The 16,504-nt window shown below is 38.2% G+C and overlaps 1 long non-coding RNA gene across 1 annotated transcript; it reads right to left on the bottom strand.

Moving 5' to 3' along the window:
* Window positions 1–7,629: 7,629 nt before the first annotated feature.
* Window positions 7,630–15,722, bottom strand: LOC109274984 (uncharacterized). Its single transcript, XR_002083934.2, has 2 exons — window positions 15,504–15,722; window positions 7,630–7,874 (listed from the first exon to the last, which is right to left on the bottom strand). It is a non-coding gene; the product is annotated as an uncharacterized LOC109274984 (long non-coding RNA).
* Between the last annotated feature and the right edge of the window lie 782 nt (window positions 15,723–16,504).

Here is a 16,504-nt window from a genome sequence, read left to right as displayed (position 1 = left end):
GGGACTTGCTGCCCTGAATTCCCTGAGGTACTATATGGAATCTGTCCTCATAGCCTGGCCTGAGTAAGATAAAAGGTAGTTTATTCATCAGGTCATAAGACCCAAAGCAAATCTAGTCAGAAGTCTCTGTATATTTGTTTCTGGTTTCTAAAGTCTTTCCTTTGGGACAAGATGGAATATAAGTACATATTATTAAGTGACATAATTAATTATGAATATTTAAAGAACACATTTTTTATTAATGATTAACTTGCACAAAAGAAAATACTATGATTTCTCTAGGGGTAGGGACCATATCTTCTTATTTACTCCTCTTCTTGCACTGTGTATAAGGCCTGCTATACTAATTGTGCAAACCAGATGTTTGAGTGAATGAAGGAATACATAAATAAAAGGCTCTTCCTTAAGCTGGAAGCAGGGGGCTTGAGGATTATAGAAGAGTGCTCCATGGTGGAAATCACCTGGGTTTTGGAGCCAGGAAGTTCTTGGCCAGAATCCCTGATTTAGCACTTAACCTGTTATATAGCTTAACTTCTATGGAGCCTCAGTTTCGATATCTGGAAAATGAAGGTTATGTAGGTGTAATAATATTTACATTGCAGAGTTGTCATATAAATGATAAATAAGGTACAAAAAGCTCCAGGCACATAGTGAGTGATAACACTGTGGAAACTATCGTGTCACTCACATCATTCACTGAAAACATGAATCTGAAAGAGCAATTGAACCTATCTTAGTATCTAAAGGAAGAGTATTCTCAGTATACTCTGAACTAATGGCAAAAACTAAGATGGAATTAAATGCTTTTATATTTCGCATAATTCTTGGGTAGCTTGTGAATTCTCTGTGAGAAGGGTAAACTTTCGGCAAGGCAGCTCAGACTACATCTATCATCTTTTTTATTAATGAAGAACTCTGTAACAGCTAAGACGAATCCCATAATTGAGTCAATATGCACCTTTGCTTTGTAAACGCTCAGATAAGGGCATGTGAAACTTCACTTTGGTCTCCTCTTTTGCAGAAGAAACAGTAGCACAGCTCAACATAGTATGTAAAGCTTCATTTCTCAACAGCTCACATTTTAGTGTGTCTAAAATGATATTGACTATTTATTATTATTATCAATATTTTTAGCAAGTGCTTTACACAGGGCTAGACATTCAGGCCAGCAGAAGAAATAGCCACACCCTGGAGAATGGGATGAGACTGATGATGCCCTAAGTCTACTTACCCAAGTGTGGTCAGCATGGGCTTCCTCCCCTGTCCTTCATTTCCTGATTAGTGTTCAACAATGGTCGGGGTGCCTGGGTGGCTCAGTTGAATAAGCGTCCAACTCTTGACTTTGGCTCGGGTCATGATCTCCCAGTTTGTGAGTTCGAGCCCCACATGGGGCTCTGCACTGACAGTGTGGAGCTTGCTTGGAATTTCTTCTCTCTTCCTCTCTCTCTCTGCCCCCCACCCCCACTCACACTCTCTAAATAAATAAATAAACTTAAAAAAATATATTGGTGACTGGTTGCTGCCTATGACATGGCTCAGTTTGGAAGCTCTGATGGTCCCAGTCCTGGAGTTGCTCAGGTCTCTTCCATAGGAAGGTTGACTCTCCTGGAGCATGTCAGATGACCAAGCAGGAAAACCAGAGGTCATCTCATTTACGTGCAGTTTATTACCTCTAGTTGGTTAAGTTTCAATGCATGGAATAGAAAACATTACAACTGGAAGGGATCTTAACTGGTCCAACACCCTCCTTGTATATATAAGCAACTCAGGGCTAACTACTTATGCAGGATGGTGTCAGTGGTTAGAAGTGTAGCCAATCCCTCTGCCATATCATGTGAGTATATGCCTATTCTTCTATAGACTTTTATAACTTAAAAGGAGAGAGAAAGAGAAAATGGGTATCACTAACTCACTGCTACCGATATTCAAGATACATATTCCCATACTAGTTATCAATAGTGATGGCATCTTTTATACAAAAAAACAGCATAATAAAATAATTAGGCATGTACTTATAAGTTTATTTACTTATAATAAGCTATATACATCCACCTCCCTCCAAAAAAAATTAACATTTGATGGTAAAAACACACATAAAACACATATACAGTAGAATAGTTAAAAATAAAGGTGAAATAACTGAGGTTAGTATCATATTGACACAGAGACACAGGAGATAATTGAATCGGAAAACTGGAACTAGGCAATTACTAAGAATATTACATTTTATTCTGAGATTCTTAGCAGCCAACACAAAAAGGAAACATAAGGGGTTAAAAAGTCAATGGTTTAAAGGAATCATTCCAGTAAAACAAACTGTTTTCTGGTTCTGAATTATAAAACGGATGTATTGCATAGGATTTTCTTCAAAGGCTACTGAATAGTGTGCAACAGAAAATGTCTTTGATATAACCCAGTAGAAGATGCAGAAGGGGTCTTTGTGCACAGGTTATTCACTTGCCTAGAAGTATAATATTAAATTCTGTGAAGACTTGTTTTGAATGACATTTGTAGGCTGATATAGGGAGTTGGCACTAGGAAAGCAACCCTGGAGAGAAAGAATATGGTGGAGAGGTAGCATTTAAAATCCTGGATGCTTCTTTCAAGCACATTTGCGCCTGTCGAGTGTGGAAAACAAGTCTCCCTTCGCCTCTGGTAAGTTGGAGAGGTAGGAGAGGTGTGGTGGAAACAGCTCAATCCTCGTTCACAGTGTGTAACCTTGCAGTGCTGGCTGCCTTGAAAGGTTGCAGGGATTATTGTGAATGCTACTCTTCTTGACATGTTTTCAAACTGAGAAACTAGGGAGACAGTACAGTTAAAAATCATCTGCTTTGGGAAGTAGAGGAAGTTACGGCAGCATAGCCTTTAGCCTAAGCAGCATTCTGCCTGTCTCAAAGCACATGGCTGAGAACTGCCATCGTCAGGCCTGGGGAATGGAGTGTGGGGACTGTCAGGCAGAGTGACCGTGACCTCTGAGTCCAGCTGACTGGGAGGAGCAGAGGCGAGAGAGCAGGTATACTAACATCCCCTTCAAGCTTGTGTCCAAGTCAGGTTTCATAGGCCCCCTCTGAGTATCTTGGGTGAGAATACCAACAGGGGCTCACACTCTGCACATCTAAATATTTAACATTATAGATCCTAACTGATGTTAGGTAAAATATGCTCCATCCTCCTACCTTTTGTAAGTATACCTTCAGGATCAAACTGGAAGTCCAGGTTCAAATTTAGAACCTCAAAATTTGTGAATTCTGCTCCAGTCCCTATCAGACCCTTTCTCTTCTTCATCTGGTTTTATCATCATTGCAAATGCCACCGTGCAGATGCATATGGACATTCTAACTTCACATCCAAGCTGCTTTTATATGCCATTTAATGGCATATAAAATGACAGTTTCTCAGGCTATCCCTCAGCTCTAGGGGGGCATAGAGCAGTGGCAGAGTTTACCCTAGGAAGGAAAGACCCAGATAAGAGGACTGTGGAGACCCTGAAAGTAAGTTCAAGACATTTGAGCAGGGAATTCTGGGATGCCAGATATTTAGAGACGGGGAATGGGTTCCAGGTGGACAGATCTCTTTGGTCTGGTTGACTCATCATCTCATGAAGAGGAGCATAGCCAAAAGAGAGTCACAACAAAGCCATCTAGTCTTGGTCTAAAGGTGAAAGTGAGCAACTGAACCCTAGTTGTAAGGGCAGTCTGGATGCAGTATTTGTCACCAACGCCTGCCTCTTGACCTCCATTCAGCACCAGAGTTGATTCAGCTGACTGGCTCTCTGGTGGGATGTTGTCCTCCCTCACTGCCCTATACAAGTTCTTCCTAAAGCTGCAATATGAGTCAAAGCAGGAAACATTGACAGAGAGGGTCTAGGGTCCTCCTCTACAAGAACTCCCTGAAATCTAGAGACTTGCTCTGCTTTGCCTTCTCACCCAGGGCGGCTCCTCTGGCTATGTCTACCAGATCCCTCAGCCCATGTGTATTCAGGTCCTCTGCCCATTTCTTAATCAGATTATTTGTTTTTTGATGTTGAGTTGTTTAAGTTCTTTATATATTTTGGATATTAGCCCCTTATCAGGTATATCATTTAATCAAATATCTTCTCCTATTATGTAGGTTGCCTTTTTGTTTTGTTGAGTTTCCGTTGCTGTGCAAAAGCTTCTGATTTTGGTGCAGTCCCAGTAGTTTATTCTTGCTTTTGTTTCCCTTGCCTCAGGAGACATATGGAAAAAATGTTGCTACAACTTATAGCAGAAATTATTGCCCGTATTTTCTTCTAGGAGTTCTATGGCTTTAGAACTCACATTAGGTCTTTAATTTATCTTATTTTTGTGTATGGCATGAGAAAGTGGTCCAATTTCACTCTTTTGCATGTAGCAGTCTGGTTTCCCCAGCACCATTAAAAAAAAATTTTTTTTAATGTTTATTTATTTTTGAGAGAGAGAGAGCAAGCAAGGGAGGGGCAGAGAGAGAGGGAGACACAGAATCTGAAGCAGGCTCCAGGTTCTGAGCTGTCAGCACAGAGCCTGACACAGGGCTCGAACTCACAAACCGTGAGATCATTACCTGGGCCAAAGCTGACTGCTTAACTGACTGAGCCACCCAGGCACTCCTTTCCAGTGCCATTTTTGAAGAAGACTGTCTTTTACCCATTTTATGTTCTTGTGTCCTTTGTCATAGATTAATTGACCATATAAGCATGGGTTTATTTCAGGGCTTTCTTTTCTGTTCTGTTGATCTTTGTGTCTATTTTTGTGCCAGTGCTATACGGTTTTAATTACTACAGCTTTGTAGTATATATTGAAATCTGGGGTTATGATACCTTCAGCTTTGTTCTTCTTTCTCAGAATTGCTTTGGCTATTTGGGTGTTTTGTGGTTCCATACAAATTGTAGGATTATTTCTTCTAGTTCTGTGAAAAATGCTGTTGGTATTTTGATACAGATTGCATTGAATCTGTAGATTGCTTTGGGTAGTATGGACATTCGAACAATGTTTCTTCTTCTAATCCACAAACATGGAATATCTTCCATTTATTTGTGTCATTTTCAATTTCTTTCATCAATGTTTTATAGTTTTCAGAGTACAAGTCTCTTGCCTCTTTTGTTAAGTTTATTCCTAAGTATTTTATTATTTTTAGTATAATTATAAATGGAATTATTTTCTTAATTTCTCTTCCTGCTAGTTCATTTTTAGTGTATAATTTGGCAACTGATTTCTGTGTATTAATTTTGTATTCTGCAATTTTACTGAATACATTTATTATTTCTAATAGTTTTTTCCTCAGCTCATGTTTGCACAGGCTCCTCTGTCCCATCTTGTGTCTATGGATAGTCATACCAAATCCTGTGACATGTAGCCCACCCATTCACAGCATTGCCTGCTTCTGTCCACAGTGCTGCTCAACATGGTCTTGTTACTCTGAAAGTCATGACAGTCTTGACTACAAGCCAGTCCCCTGGAAAGATTTCTTTCTCGTGAGATTTTATAATGGCAACGCTAGAATGAATTGAGATTATGAGGTTTCCAATAGACCTGATTCAAAACCCAGATTTGCCACTTGCTAGCTTTGAAAACTTTGGCAAGTTATTCAAATTCCCTAAGATTCAATTTCTTCATCTAAAAAAATGAGGAAGATGTATTTACCTTGCAGGCTTGCTGTAAGAATTGGATAAACTGATATATGTAAAATCTTAGCCATGTATCTGGTACCCGGTAAATGTTTCATAAATGTTAAGATCCTCGCTTCAAACGTATTTCTAAGGGCATCATTTCCTACAGAACCTATACAGGCTCCTTTTAAGGGTAGGTTCTCAGTTTAGCATTCAGGGCCCTTTGGCAGTTGTCTTTGTCTACATCTCTTGTCTGTCCCTGATGTGACTTTCCTGTTCCTGCCAAGTAAATTTCCATACGTCCCACAAGTGACTCATACTTTTTGGCCTCCATGGCTCTTCTGTTATTACAACTGCATTGCATTTAGTCTTTAAACAGCTCTCAGCATTGGACCTCCTCTCTACAACATTTGATCTCATTCTGTGTCAAAGCCTAGTTTGGTATTAACTTCTTCCAAAAACCCAGTGCCACTCTCTTCTTTGCACTCTTCTTTACCACACATGGTAGATTATTTCTAACGACACCTATGACTGACCTCTCTAATCCAACACCTCTCTTACAGTGTAACCTTGCCAAGAGATAGTCTGTTTCTCCTACCCTTGAAAGTGGGTGGACTCTGTGACTTCTTGGGCCAATAAGATGTTGTCAGATGTCGTTTCCAGTATTTCTGAGCCCAGGACTTAGGAAGACTGGCAGCTTCCATGTTATACCTTAGAATGCTCACTCTTGGTAAGACAAATCACTTTGTCAGAAACCTGGTTACTTTGAGACTTCCATGCAATAAGGAAGCCCAAGCTAGCTAGTTACATGGAGAGCCCATTTGATGAGAGAGACAGAGAGAGAGAGACCCACCAGCCCCCAGATGTTTTAGCCATTGATAGTAGCCAGCCTCCAAGATGACTGCTACCTGCTAGTGCTCATACTCTTGTGTAGTCTTCCTGTACTGTGCTAAGATTGGTCTGTGTGACCAACAACAACATGGCAGATGTACTTGTTGGTACATCACTTTGGAGATTACGATGTAAAAAATTGCAGCTTCCATCCCCCAATGTCTCTCATGACTTGCTCTGGAGAAAACCAGCTCTCATGGAGCTCAGGTAAATTGGAAAAAAATCATTCAGAGCTAGCAAGTGAAGGAACCCAGATTCAAGTTCAGGCTGCAGGATTTTGAAACCCAGGTAATTAACCACTCTCCCTTCTACTTTTTCTGTAATTCAGGAGAGCCCAAAATATACTTCTGATTGCTTAGTAACAATCTTGAAACCCCACCCCACTTCCACACATAAGTCAATGCATTTTTCATTTTCTAAGTGAAACAGCATTAGATTTATTATACTGTAGAACTTCACTTAGTGTAAGCCAAATACCGCAGTGTATAATCACTTTAATTACTTATTTGTATAGTTTCCAGTACTTTGTCCAAGCATTTTGTTTCATTTCTTTATATATATAAATATTTCTTTATTTTATATACATAATGAATAATGAATATATATATTCATTTCTTTTTATCTTTCTATCTATCTGCAGGTCATTCCTTCTTCGGTAGTATAAAATAAGCAAACGAATACAAAAAGAAAGAAAGGTTCATTTAATACCAAAGCAGTTCCCTCTTATGGATTTGATTTATTTCCTCTCCTCTTCCTTTTCTGTACTGATATGTACTGAGTGGGTTGGCTGCAATCTTAAACCAAACAACACATTAATCTGTGGTGACCCAGGATGCTGCTGGGGGCTAAGGTGTTATGCTCTTTTGTGCTGCTAATGCCAAGGTTTTGTTACTCTTAACTTTATTGTTTAAATTTATTTTATGTTGCTTTTCCATATGAGCGTTAATTACATGATGGCTTGCTGTTGACTTCTCAATATCCTTCTTCTGTTTGCAAAGCACTGTGTTATGCTCTGTGGAGGCTGAAAGAAGCTGCATTAAGGAGGGTTCCTTCCCTCAAAAAGTTTAAAGCTAGTGACGGTTAAGAAGTCTACCAGGGTTTCTGGGTGGCACAGCAGGAGTAGTAAAAAGGAATTCATTCATTCTCCATGTATTTTTAGAGCATTCTACAATATTATAGGCATTGTTTTAGGCATCTGGAATTCATCACAGAATCCAGACATCAAGTGTATAGAGCTTATACTATTGCATATCAGACGGTGATACATGTTATCTGAGACAAATAGGGCAGGGTGAGGTGAAAGTGAGCATCTTCTTTTCGATTTCTTCTACATGCCAGATGTGTTACAGATGCTCTTGATCATCAAAATAACCCAATCCTGGAAAAATAAGAATATTTGAACTCAGAGAAATTAGGAAACTTTGATCTTTATAATACAAAGGCCACCATACCACTGTACCATGTTATCTCCCTTTAGAAATGTTAAAACACACACACACACACACACACACACACACACACACACAAAGTTCAGTGGAAGAAAATGAGAGAGCAGTGAATTCTCAAGGGGCTTTGTGGAAGTCTTCATGGAGGAGGTGGCCTTTGAGAGGGCCATTAACAAATAAGCAGAAAGAGGAGGGGAGAGCATGATCAACGAGGGAACTCTGAATACATGAGTATATATCTATTCTAGTATACATCTATTCAACTTAAATCCACATAATTGTATAAAGATTTTGCTATCTCAAACGTAAAACTCAAAAGGTTTTCCTACTGCATGAGAACTTATTTTCTAAAAGCCAGCTTGCACTCCACAGCCCTGTAGCATTCAAATAAAATGAAAAGAATGTAAAGCAATGCTCTCGTAATAGGAAAAGGAGCTTCCAGGTCAGTGTTTTAAAACAAAAACAACAAAAAAAAACCCCAAAATAAATAAATAAAACCCAAACCTTTTCTGGTTCTGAGCCAGAAAGACCTTTCCCAAAGAGGAGGCAGCCCAACCCAAAGCCTCCCCCAGGGGTGCTCTCTCTGATGGCCTCTTGCTAGCCTAAGTCCTCAGATCCTTGGGAAGGTCTGAATGTGACCGTCCTTGTTCATTCATTTTATGTCACAGAGTGCTGCCAGTAGATTTTCCCATTACGGAAATTGGGGCTATTTTTTTTCCAGGACGTATTTATTAACGGCAATGCTTTGGCTTTCTTCCATCTATTGAACAGAGTACTTATATGCGTTCCACTGAAGAATGGGAATTGAGTTTTTTCCGTTATCTGACCCATGTTCTTCTTAAATCTGATGGCGTTCTTTCCTAATGCTTCCAATAATGGTTTTCTCTTTGTGTACTTTTGATTGAAGTGTAATATACATATAGAGAAGTACAAAAGTCTTGATTATTCAGATTGATGAATTCTCACAAAGTAAACACACCTGAGTAACCGGTACCCAGATTAAGAAAGAGAACCTTCCCAACACCCCCAGAAGACTCCCCATCACTACTCCCCAAGGGTGACCACCATCTGACTTCTAATAATAGTGAATAGCTTTGCCAGATTTGCACTTAATATAATTATAAATAGAATTATGTGGTATGTACTTTTTCTTGCTGGGCGGTTTTTACTCAGTGAGATCCATCTATGTGGTTGCTGGTGGTTAGAGTTTGTGTGTTCTCGGGTGGTATAGTACTCCATAGTGTGTCTATAGAGTGAACAGACAACACTGTGTCCATCCATTCTGTTGTTGATGGCATCTAGGTTGTTCCCAATATGGGGACCACAGCTATAAAAATTGCTATAAAAATAATTTATGGAACTTGCATGTGATCGATAAGAAAAAAATTGTTATGTTTATATGTTAATGGATACCCTAATTACAAGCAAAATTCTAAGTTAAAAAGAAAATTGTGCTAGACAGCAAGTTCCTTGAAAATAAGGTATATACCTTAGTCCCTGGTGGATTCCCAGAGCCTGCTTCATGGTGGAAGCAGATAGCAGAGGGGTTCAGGAACATATAAATGAACTTTAGAATTAGGAAAATTTTATCTTTAGGGAAGAAGACTGACACCTAAGAGGCCATCTTACTAATTGGTGAGCTACATTAATGTGAGTGTCCCATTAACCACCGAATGATCATTAGCAGGACTATTATTGTAAAAGAATTTCTGCAGTGGGTAGAAGGCGGGTGAGACTAGATGGCCTTAATCCTAAATGGCTAGGATTCTATTTAACATGTTGTAATTACACAAATAATGTCACTCTGGGTATAAGGAAGAACAGGGGGAAACAAATTATTTTGTTTTATTTTTTGTTTTGGGGTTATTGACTTTGTGGGTTTTTTGTTTGTTTGTTTTTGTTTTCTGGGTTTTTTTGTTTTTTGTTTCCTGTGCTAAATACTTCCCTGTGAGCACCAGAGGAAGCTGGTGTTGCAGCAAGTAGCAGTTTTCATTATACATTTATTTTGCTTAATTTTCATGTTTATTTTGTAAAAGGGCCTCAATAGTTATGTCACATGGCTTTAGTGGTATCATCGCTTTTACTCAAGGCAGAACAGAGTTCTTATGACAAACAGGACATCATACCATAAAAAGCAGAAATTCAGGAGCCAGATAACTGATGATGAATCCTGCCTAATTCCACCATTTATTAACTGTGTAACTTTGAGCCATTTATCCAACCTTTCATTTCCTTATCTGCAAAATGTGGCCAATAATGGTACCAACCTCACAGTCATCATAGGGATGAATATATGTAAGGCACTTGAAATAATGCATGACATACTAAGCAATCAATTAGTATTTGCTTTGTTTGTAAGAACCATCACTCATATTGTAGATATTGGTTAAATGCAGCCCAACTTATTCAGTTAATATTCATTAAAATGTTTAGGATTGACGAGATGCTGTAAGTGTTATTTATTTGGTCTTGACACAAGGCAATGACGTGATTTTTCTTCCATGATTAAATACGGGGACCTTTGAAGATGGAGGTTAGGGAGGAGTGCGCATATCCAGCAGGCAGACTTCACTGACAAGCAGGAGAAAGAGTGTACAGAAAACTCCTCGGGATCTCCTTGGTCAGAGCCTTGGAGAACTGGAAGAGATGAGTCCCAAGTAAAAATGCAATTCACCCCTGAGGGCTGGTGATGACTAAAGTTGGCATAGATAAGGCTGTGTGCCTTCACTTGTTTGTTCATTAGTCATTTATCCATTTCTGTACTCTTCTTTTTTTCCCCTAAAAAAGGATTTCCACGTTAGCATTTCTCCCCCAATTCCTTTTATTTTTTTATTCTCAAGTTAGTTAACATACAGTGTAGTCTTGGCTTCAGGAGTGTAGAACCCAGTGATTCATCTCATATATATGACACCCAGTGCTAATCCCGAAAAGTGCCCTCCTTAATGCCCATCACCCATTTAACCCACCTTCATGAACTCTCGGTTTGTTCTCTGTATTTAAGATTCTCTTATGGTTTGTCTCTCCTCTGTTTTTATCTTATTTTTCCTTCCCTTCCCCTATGTTCATCTGTTTTGTTTTCTTAAATTCCACATATGAGTGAGATCATATGATATCTGTCTTTCTCTGACTGACTTATTTCACTTAGCATAATAACCTCCAGTTCCATCCACCTTGTTGCAAATGGCAAGATTTCATTCTTTTTTATCGCTGACAAGTCCATTGTATCTATATACTACATCTTCTCTATCCATTCATCAGTTGATGGACAGATGGGTTCCTTCCATAATTTAGCTATTGTTGATCGTGGTACTATAAACATGGGGGTGCCTGTGCCCCTTTGAAAGAGCACACCTGTATCCTGTGGATAAATGCCTAGTAGTGCAATTGCTGGGTCATAGGGTAGATCTATTTTTAATTTTTTGAGGAACCTCCATACTGTTTTCCATAGTGGCTGCAGCAGTTTGCATTCCCACCAACCATGCAGGAGGGTTCCCCTTTCTCCACATTCTCGCCAGCATCTGTTGTTTCCTGAGTTGTTAATTTTAGCCACTCTGACTGGTGTGAGGTGGTATCTCATTGTAATTTTGATATATATTTCCCTGATGATGAGCGATATAAGCATCTTTTCACGTGTCTGTTTGCCATTTGTATGTCTCCTTTGGAAAAGTGTCTGTTCATGTCTTCTGCCTATTTCTTCACTGGATTATCTGGGTTTTTTTAGTGTTGAGTTTGGTAAATTCTTTGTAGATTTTGGATACTAACCCTTTATCTGATATGTCTTTTGCAAATATCTTCTCCCATTCCATTGGTTGCCTTTTAGTTTTGTTGACTCTTTCCTTTGCTGTGCAGAAGCTTTTTATATTGATGAGGTCCCAATAGTTCATTTTTGCTTTTATTTGCCTTGCCTTCTGAGACATGTCAAGTAAGAAGTTGCTGCGACTAAGGTCAGAGAGGTTGCTGCCTGTTCTCCTCAGTAGGATTTTGATGATTTCCTATCTCACGTTAAGGTCTTCCATCCATTTTGAATTTATATTTGTGTTTGGTGTAAGAAAATGGTCCAGGTTCATTCTTCTGCATGTTGCTGTCCAGGTCTCCCAGCACCATTTGCTAAAGAGGCTGTCTTTTCTCCATTGGATCCTCCTTCCTACTTTGTTGTAGATTTGGTCATTTATTTGTGGGTCCCTTTCTGGGTTCTCTATTGTATTCCATTGATCTCTGTGTCTGTTTTTGTGCCAATACCATACTGTCTTGATGATTATAGCTTTGTAATATAGGTTAAAGTCCAGGACTGTGATGCCTCCAGCTTTGGAATCTGGGGTCTTTTTGGTCTCATACAAATTTCAGGATTGTCTCTTCTAGCTCTACGAAGAATACTGGTGCTATTTTGATTGGGATCACATTGAATGTGTAGATTGCTTTGAGTATTATTGACATTTTAACAATATTTGTTCTTCCAGTCCATGAGCATGGAATTTTTTTCCATTTCTTTGTGTCTTCTTCAATTTCTTTCATAAGTTTTCTATAGTTTTTAGGGTACAGATCTTTTACCTCTTTGGTTAGGTTTATTCCTAGGTATTTTATGGTTTTGGGTGCAGTTGTAAATGGTATCAATTCCCTGATACCTCTTTCTGTTGCTTCCTTGTTATTGTATAGAAATGTGACCAGTTTCTGCACATTGATTTTATATCCTGCAACTTTGATTAATTCCTGTATTAGTTCTAGCAGCTTTTTGGTGGAGTCTTTTGGGTTTTCCATATGGAATATCATGTCATCTGTGAGAAGTGAAAGTTTGACTACTTCTTTGCCAATTTGGATGCCTTTTATTTCATTTTGTTGTCTGATTGCTGAGGTTAGGACTTCCAACACTATGTTAAACAACTGTGGTGAGAGTGGATATCCTTGTCGTGTTCCTGATCTCAGGGGGAAAGCTTTCAGTTTTTCCCATTGAGGATGATATTAACTATGGGCCTTTCATCTGTGGCTTTTATGATGTTAAGGTATGTTCCTTCTATGCCTACTTTCCTTTTTAGTAGGGACTTTTCTGGGTTTGGCAGGAAAGGCGGTCTTAAGAGGAATATACACTGAGGGGCGCCTAGGTGGCTCAGTCAGTTAAGCGTCCGACTTCGGCTCAGGTCATGATCTCACAGTTTGTGCGTTTGAGCCCCATGTCGGGCTCTGTGCTGACAGCTCAGAGCCTGGAGCCTGCTTCAGATTCTGTGTCTCCCTCTCTCTCTTCCTCTCCCTGGCTCTCACTCTGTCTCTCTCTCTCAAAAGTAAATAAATATTAAAAAAATTTTAAGAGGAATATACACTGAAATTCACTGAAATCCAGGCCTGTCTCAAGAGGCGAGAAAGTCTCAAAAAAACAACCTAACCTTATACCTAACGGAGCTGGAAAAGCAGCAGCAAAGAAAGCCCAAAGCCAGCAGAAGAAGGGCAATAATAAAGATTAGAACAGAAATGAATGATACAAAATCAAAAAACAAACAAACAAAACAAAAACAAAACAGTAGAACAGATCAGTGAATCTTAGAGCTATTTTTTGAAAGAATAAACAAAATGGATAAACCCCTAGCCAGACTTCTCAAAGAGAAAGAGAGAGAGGACCCAAATAGATAAAATCATGAATGAAAGAGGAGAGATCACAACCAATACCACAGAAATCCAAACAATTATTAGAGAATACTATGAAAAAGTATACGCCAACAAACTGAATAATCTGGAAGAAATGGACAAATTCCTAGACACTCATACACTACCAAAACTCAAAGGGGAAGAAATAGAAAATTTGAACTGACCCATAACCAGCAAAGAAATTGAATTGGCTATCAAAAATCTCCCAACAAATGAGTCCTGGGCCAGATGGCTTCCCTGGGGAATTCTACCAGACATTTAAAGCAGAGTTAACACCTATTCTTAGCAAACTATTCGAAAAAATAGAAATGGAAGGAAAGCTTCTAAACTCATTTCTCCCCCAATTCCTGATCAGAACCTTCCAGAGCATTTAAAACTGTGGCATTTTAATCTGTTTGTAAGAAGACCCTGCTCTCATTGAGGGCTTTTTAACTGTTTATGCACTAGAATTAAAGCATCAAAATAAAGTGATCCCTAAGAATTCAGAACTGTACCAAGTAATAAACCTCAGATGAATCCTAAGTTTAGAAACGTGATTTTCTTCCTGCTCATCAAATTTTGGTAAAGTGCCTCCCTAAGGGAAAGCCACAGTGAAGAGAGCATCTCAACTTCCTTGCCACACGTCTGGGTTAAAAAATAACAATAAGCAAACCAGATCACAAATTAAAGTATAGATGCATATTTCCGCATGCAGGTTTAAAATGTTTATAGTTTTAAAAATTAAAAGCATAATCAACACAAAGATAAATTAAACAATGGAAATTTGCAGCAACTAAAATAATATGTTCTTATGAAAATAATCTCACAAATCATTGAAAAACAATGTAGACTTTAATATTTGATGTGAATAAGAAACTCACAAAATGCCCTATAATTACTTGGCTAATACACCAAGAAAATGTTCAGCTGCACTAGTAATAAATAAATGCCAATAAAAACAACAAAATAACATTTCTCTTTATCAAAGTAGCAAATGTTTAAATGATAAAACCCAGAGATATTTAAGATGAAGGAGGTAAAAGTATCTATGGGAGACTAAATTGGTCTTTAGGTTTTAGGTTAGCAATAGGTGTCACGTAGATGTTTATTCCTTTAGTTCCAATAACCCCACTTCTGAAAGTCCATTTTAAGTGTTTAAAAATCTGACAAAGCTTAGTGAACAACGATATCCATCACAGCAATACTTAGTGAAACGTTTAAAATCACTGAAAACTAGAAGACTAGTTATGTATTCCATTCACTACAGCAGTGAAAAATAATGCTTATGTAATTTGCAATATAAGAGAAAAGAGTTCTGCGATAATGTTAAGTGAGGGAAGCTAGTCATAAAATACAGTGTGATTGCAATTATGTAAATACCATCTTAAAAAAAGTTTAAAAAATCTATAAAAGTCTAGGCATCATGCAAAAAGACAAATGAAATATATTGAAATAGCACATAAATGGTTGTTTCTGGGTGGTAGAGCTATGTATAAGGCTTTCCTCCTTTTGATTTATCCATAGTTGTATGCATTATCCACATAATCTGTAATAAGGATATTTATCTATTATATTGGAAACAATTTTTGGCAATTGAAAAAATAAACAAATGAGGAAAAGAAAATATGGGAACTTTCATTTTCTTTTCCCAGCAGAGTAATAGAACAATTTATTTTATCTGACTTGTGGCTACCTGTTCCATTCGTGGAGTATAGATGCTAAATCCAGTGTCCTCCTAGCCAAGGCTTTCCCCTGCTATCGCTCCTTGGCCTGCAAGATCAAGTCTTAAAGCCATTCGAGGTCTTACTAAAAACTAAAGGGATACCCCAAACATTTAGTGCTCGATTTCTTTGGAAATTTAATCTTCTTCTAATCAAGTCTGAGAAATGTTTTAAATTCATTTTCTTAAAACATTAAATCCAACTTTAGTTATATTGCTGATTAAATACCTTTTGATTTTTGAGATCACCATGCTTGAGAAAGCTTTAAGCATATTCATGTTCAGGGATTGTGGGCGCAAGTAAGATTCAACTCCTTTCTCATTTGTTATGTGAACTGCCCTCATCGAGCGCAGGCTATCACTGCAAAGTAGATGAAGAAAGCACTGCAGTATTAAAACTTATAAAAGGTTGATGACTCCCTTACAGAAGGCTCCAGGCTGACTTCTATGGTCTCATGGGCTCTGTGTGTCATCAAGACCTCCTAAGATTCTGAAGCCCCAGTTCCGTGGCTATGAGGGACTTGGGACCTGGCATTAGGAACAATGCGTGTCTATTATGTTTCATCCTCAGGAACCCATCTGACAGCAATCATCAGGTCACATGTTGTCTGTGCTCAGCATACTATGCTGCTGACTTCTTGGACTCTAAGTAGGGACCCAACCAAGGTTGGGCTCCTTACTAGGAGAGGTCCTCATTAAGACTCAAACCCTACAATTTCTCCCCTTTGAAATCTTTCTTCCAACAGCGTCTGATTCTAAAGTAGCTGTTATTTTAAGATAAAATATAAGAAATAAATTCTGGCCAGCATAATAATGCTTATTTACCTCTCTTGGAGGGTTTATATTATTATAAGTTATATATTATACATAATATAGTGCTATACTATTATATACTCATATATATAGTCTATAATATAATTATATATTAGTATATGTTAACACTATACCAAACTATTATAATCATAGGTTTAATGTTATACAAATTTTAAATATTAGTCCCAGAAAAATAAAAAATTTCAGTGGAATTTCAGATATTGTTACTAACCAACAAGGGAGATATTTCAGGAGTCTGTACTTTCCATATATTCCATATCACACTCCACTGACTTAAAAGGCTGGCTTAGACTGAAGGCTGTACAAGATATCTCAATTCCTAATTTTTCAATATGGGCCAAAAAAAGAAAGGAACACTCAACAATTTCAGGTAACTATTGTGTGGATTTCTAAAAT

Source organism: Panthera pardus, unplaced genomic scaffold (assembly GCF_024362965.1).
Source record: "Panthera pardus isolate Hobbes unplaced genomic scaffold, ASM2436296v1 HiC_scaffold_2, whole genome shotgun sequence".
NCBI classification, from domain to species: domain Eukaryota; kingdom Metazoa; phylum Chordata; class Mammalia; order Carnivora; family Felidae; genus Panthera; species Panthera pardus.
Note: the sequence above shows the minus strand (reverse complement) of the source record. Positions and strands in the feature narration are given on the sequence as shown.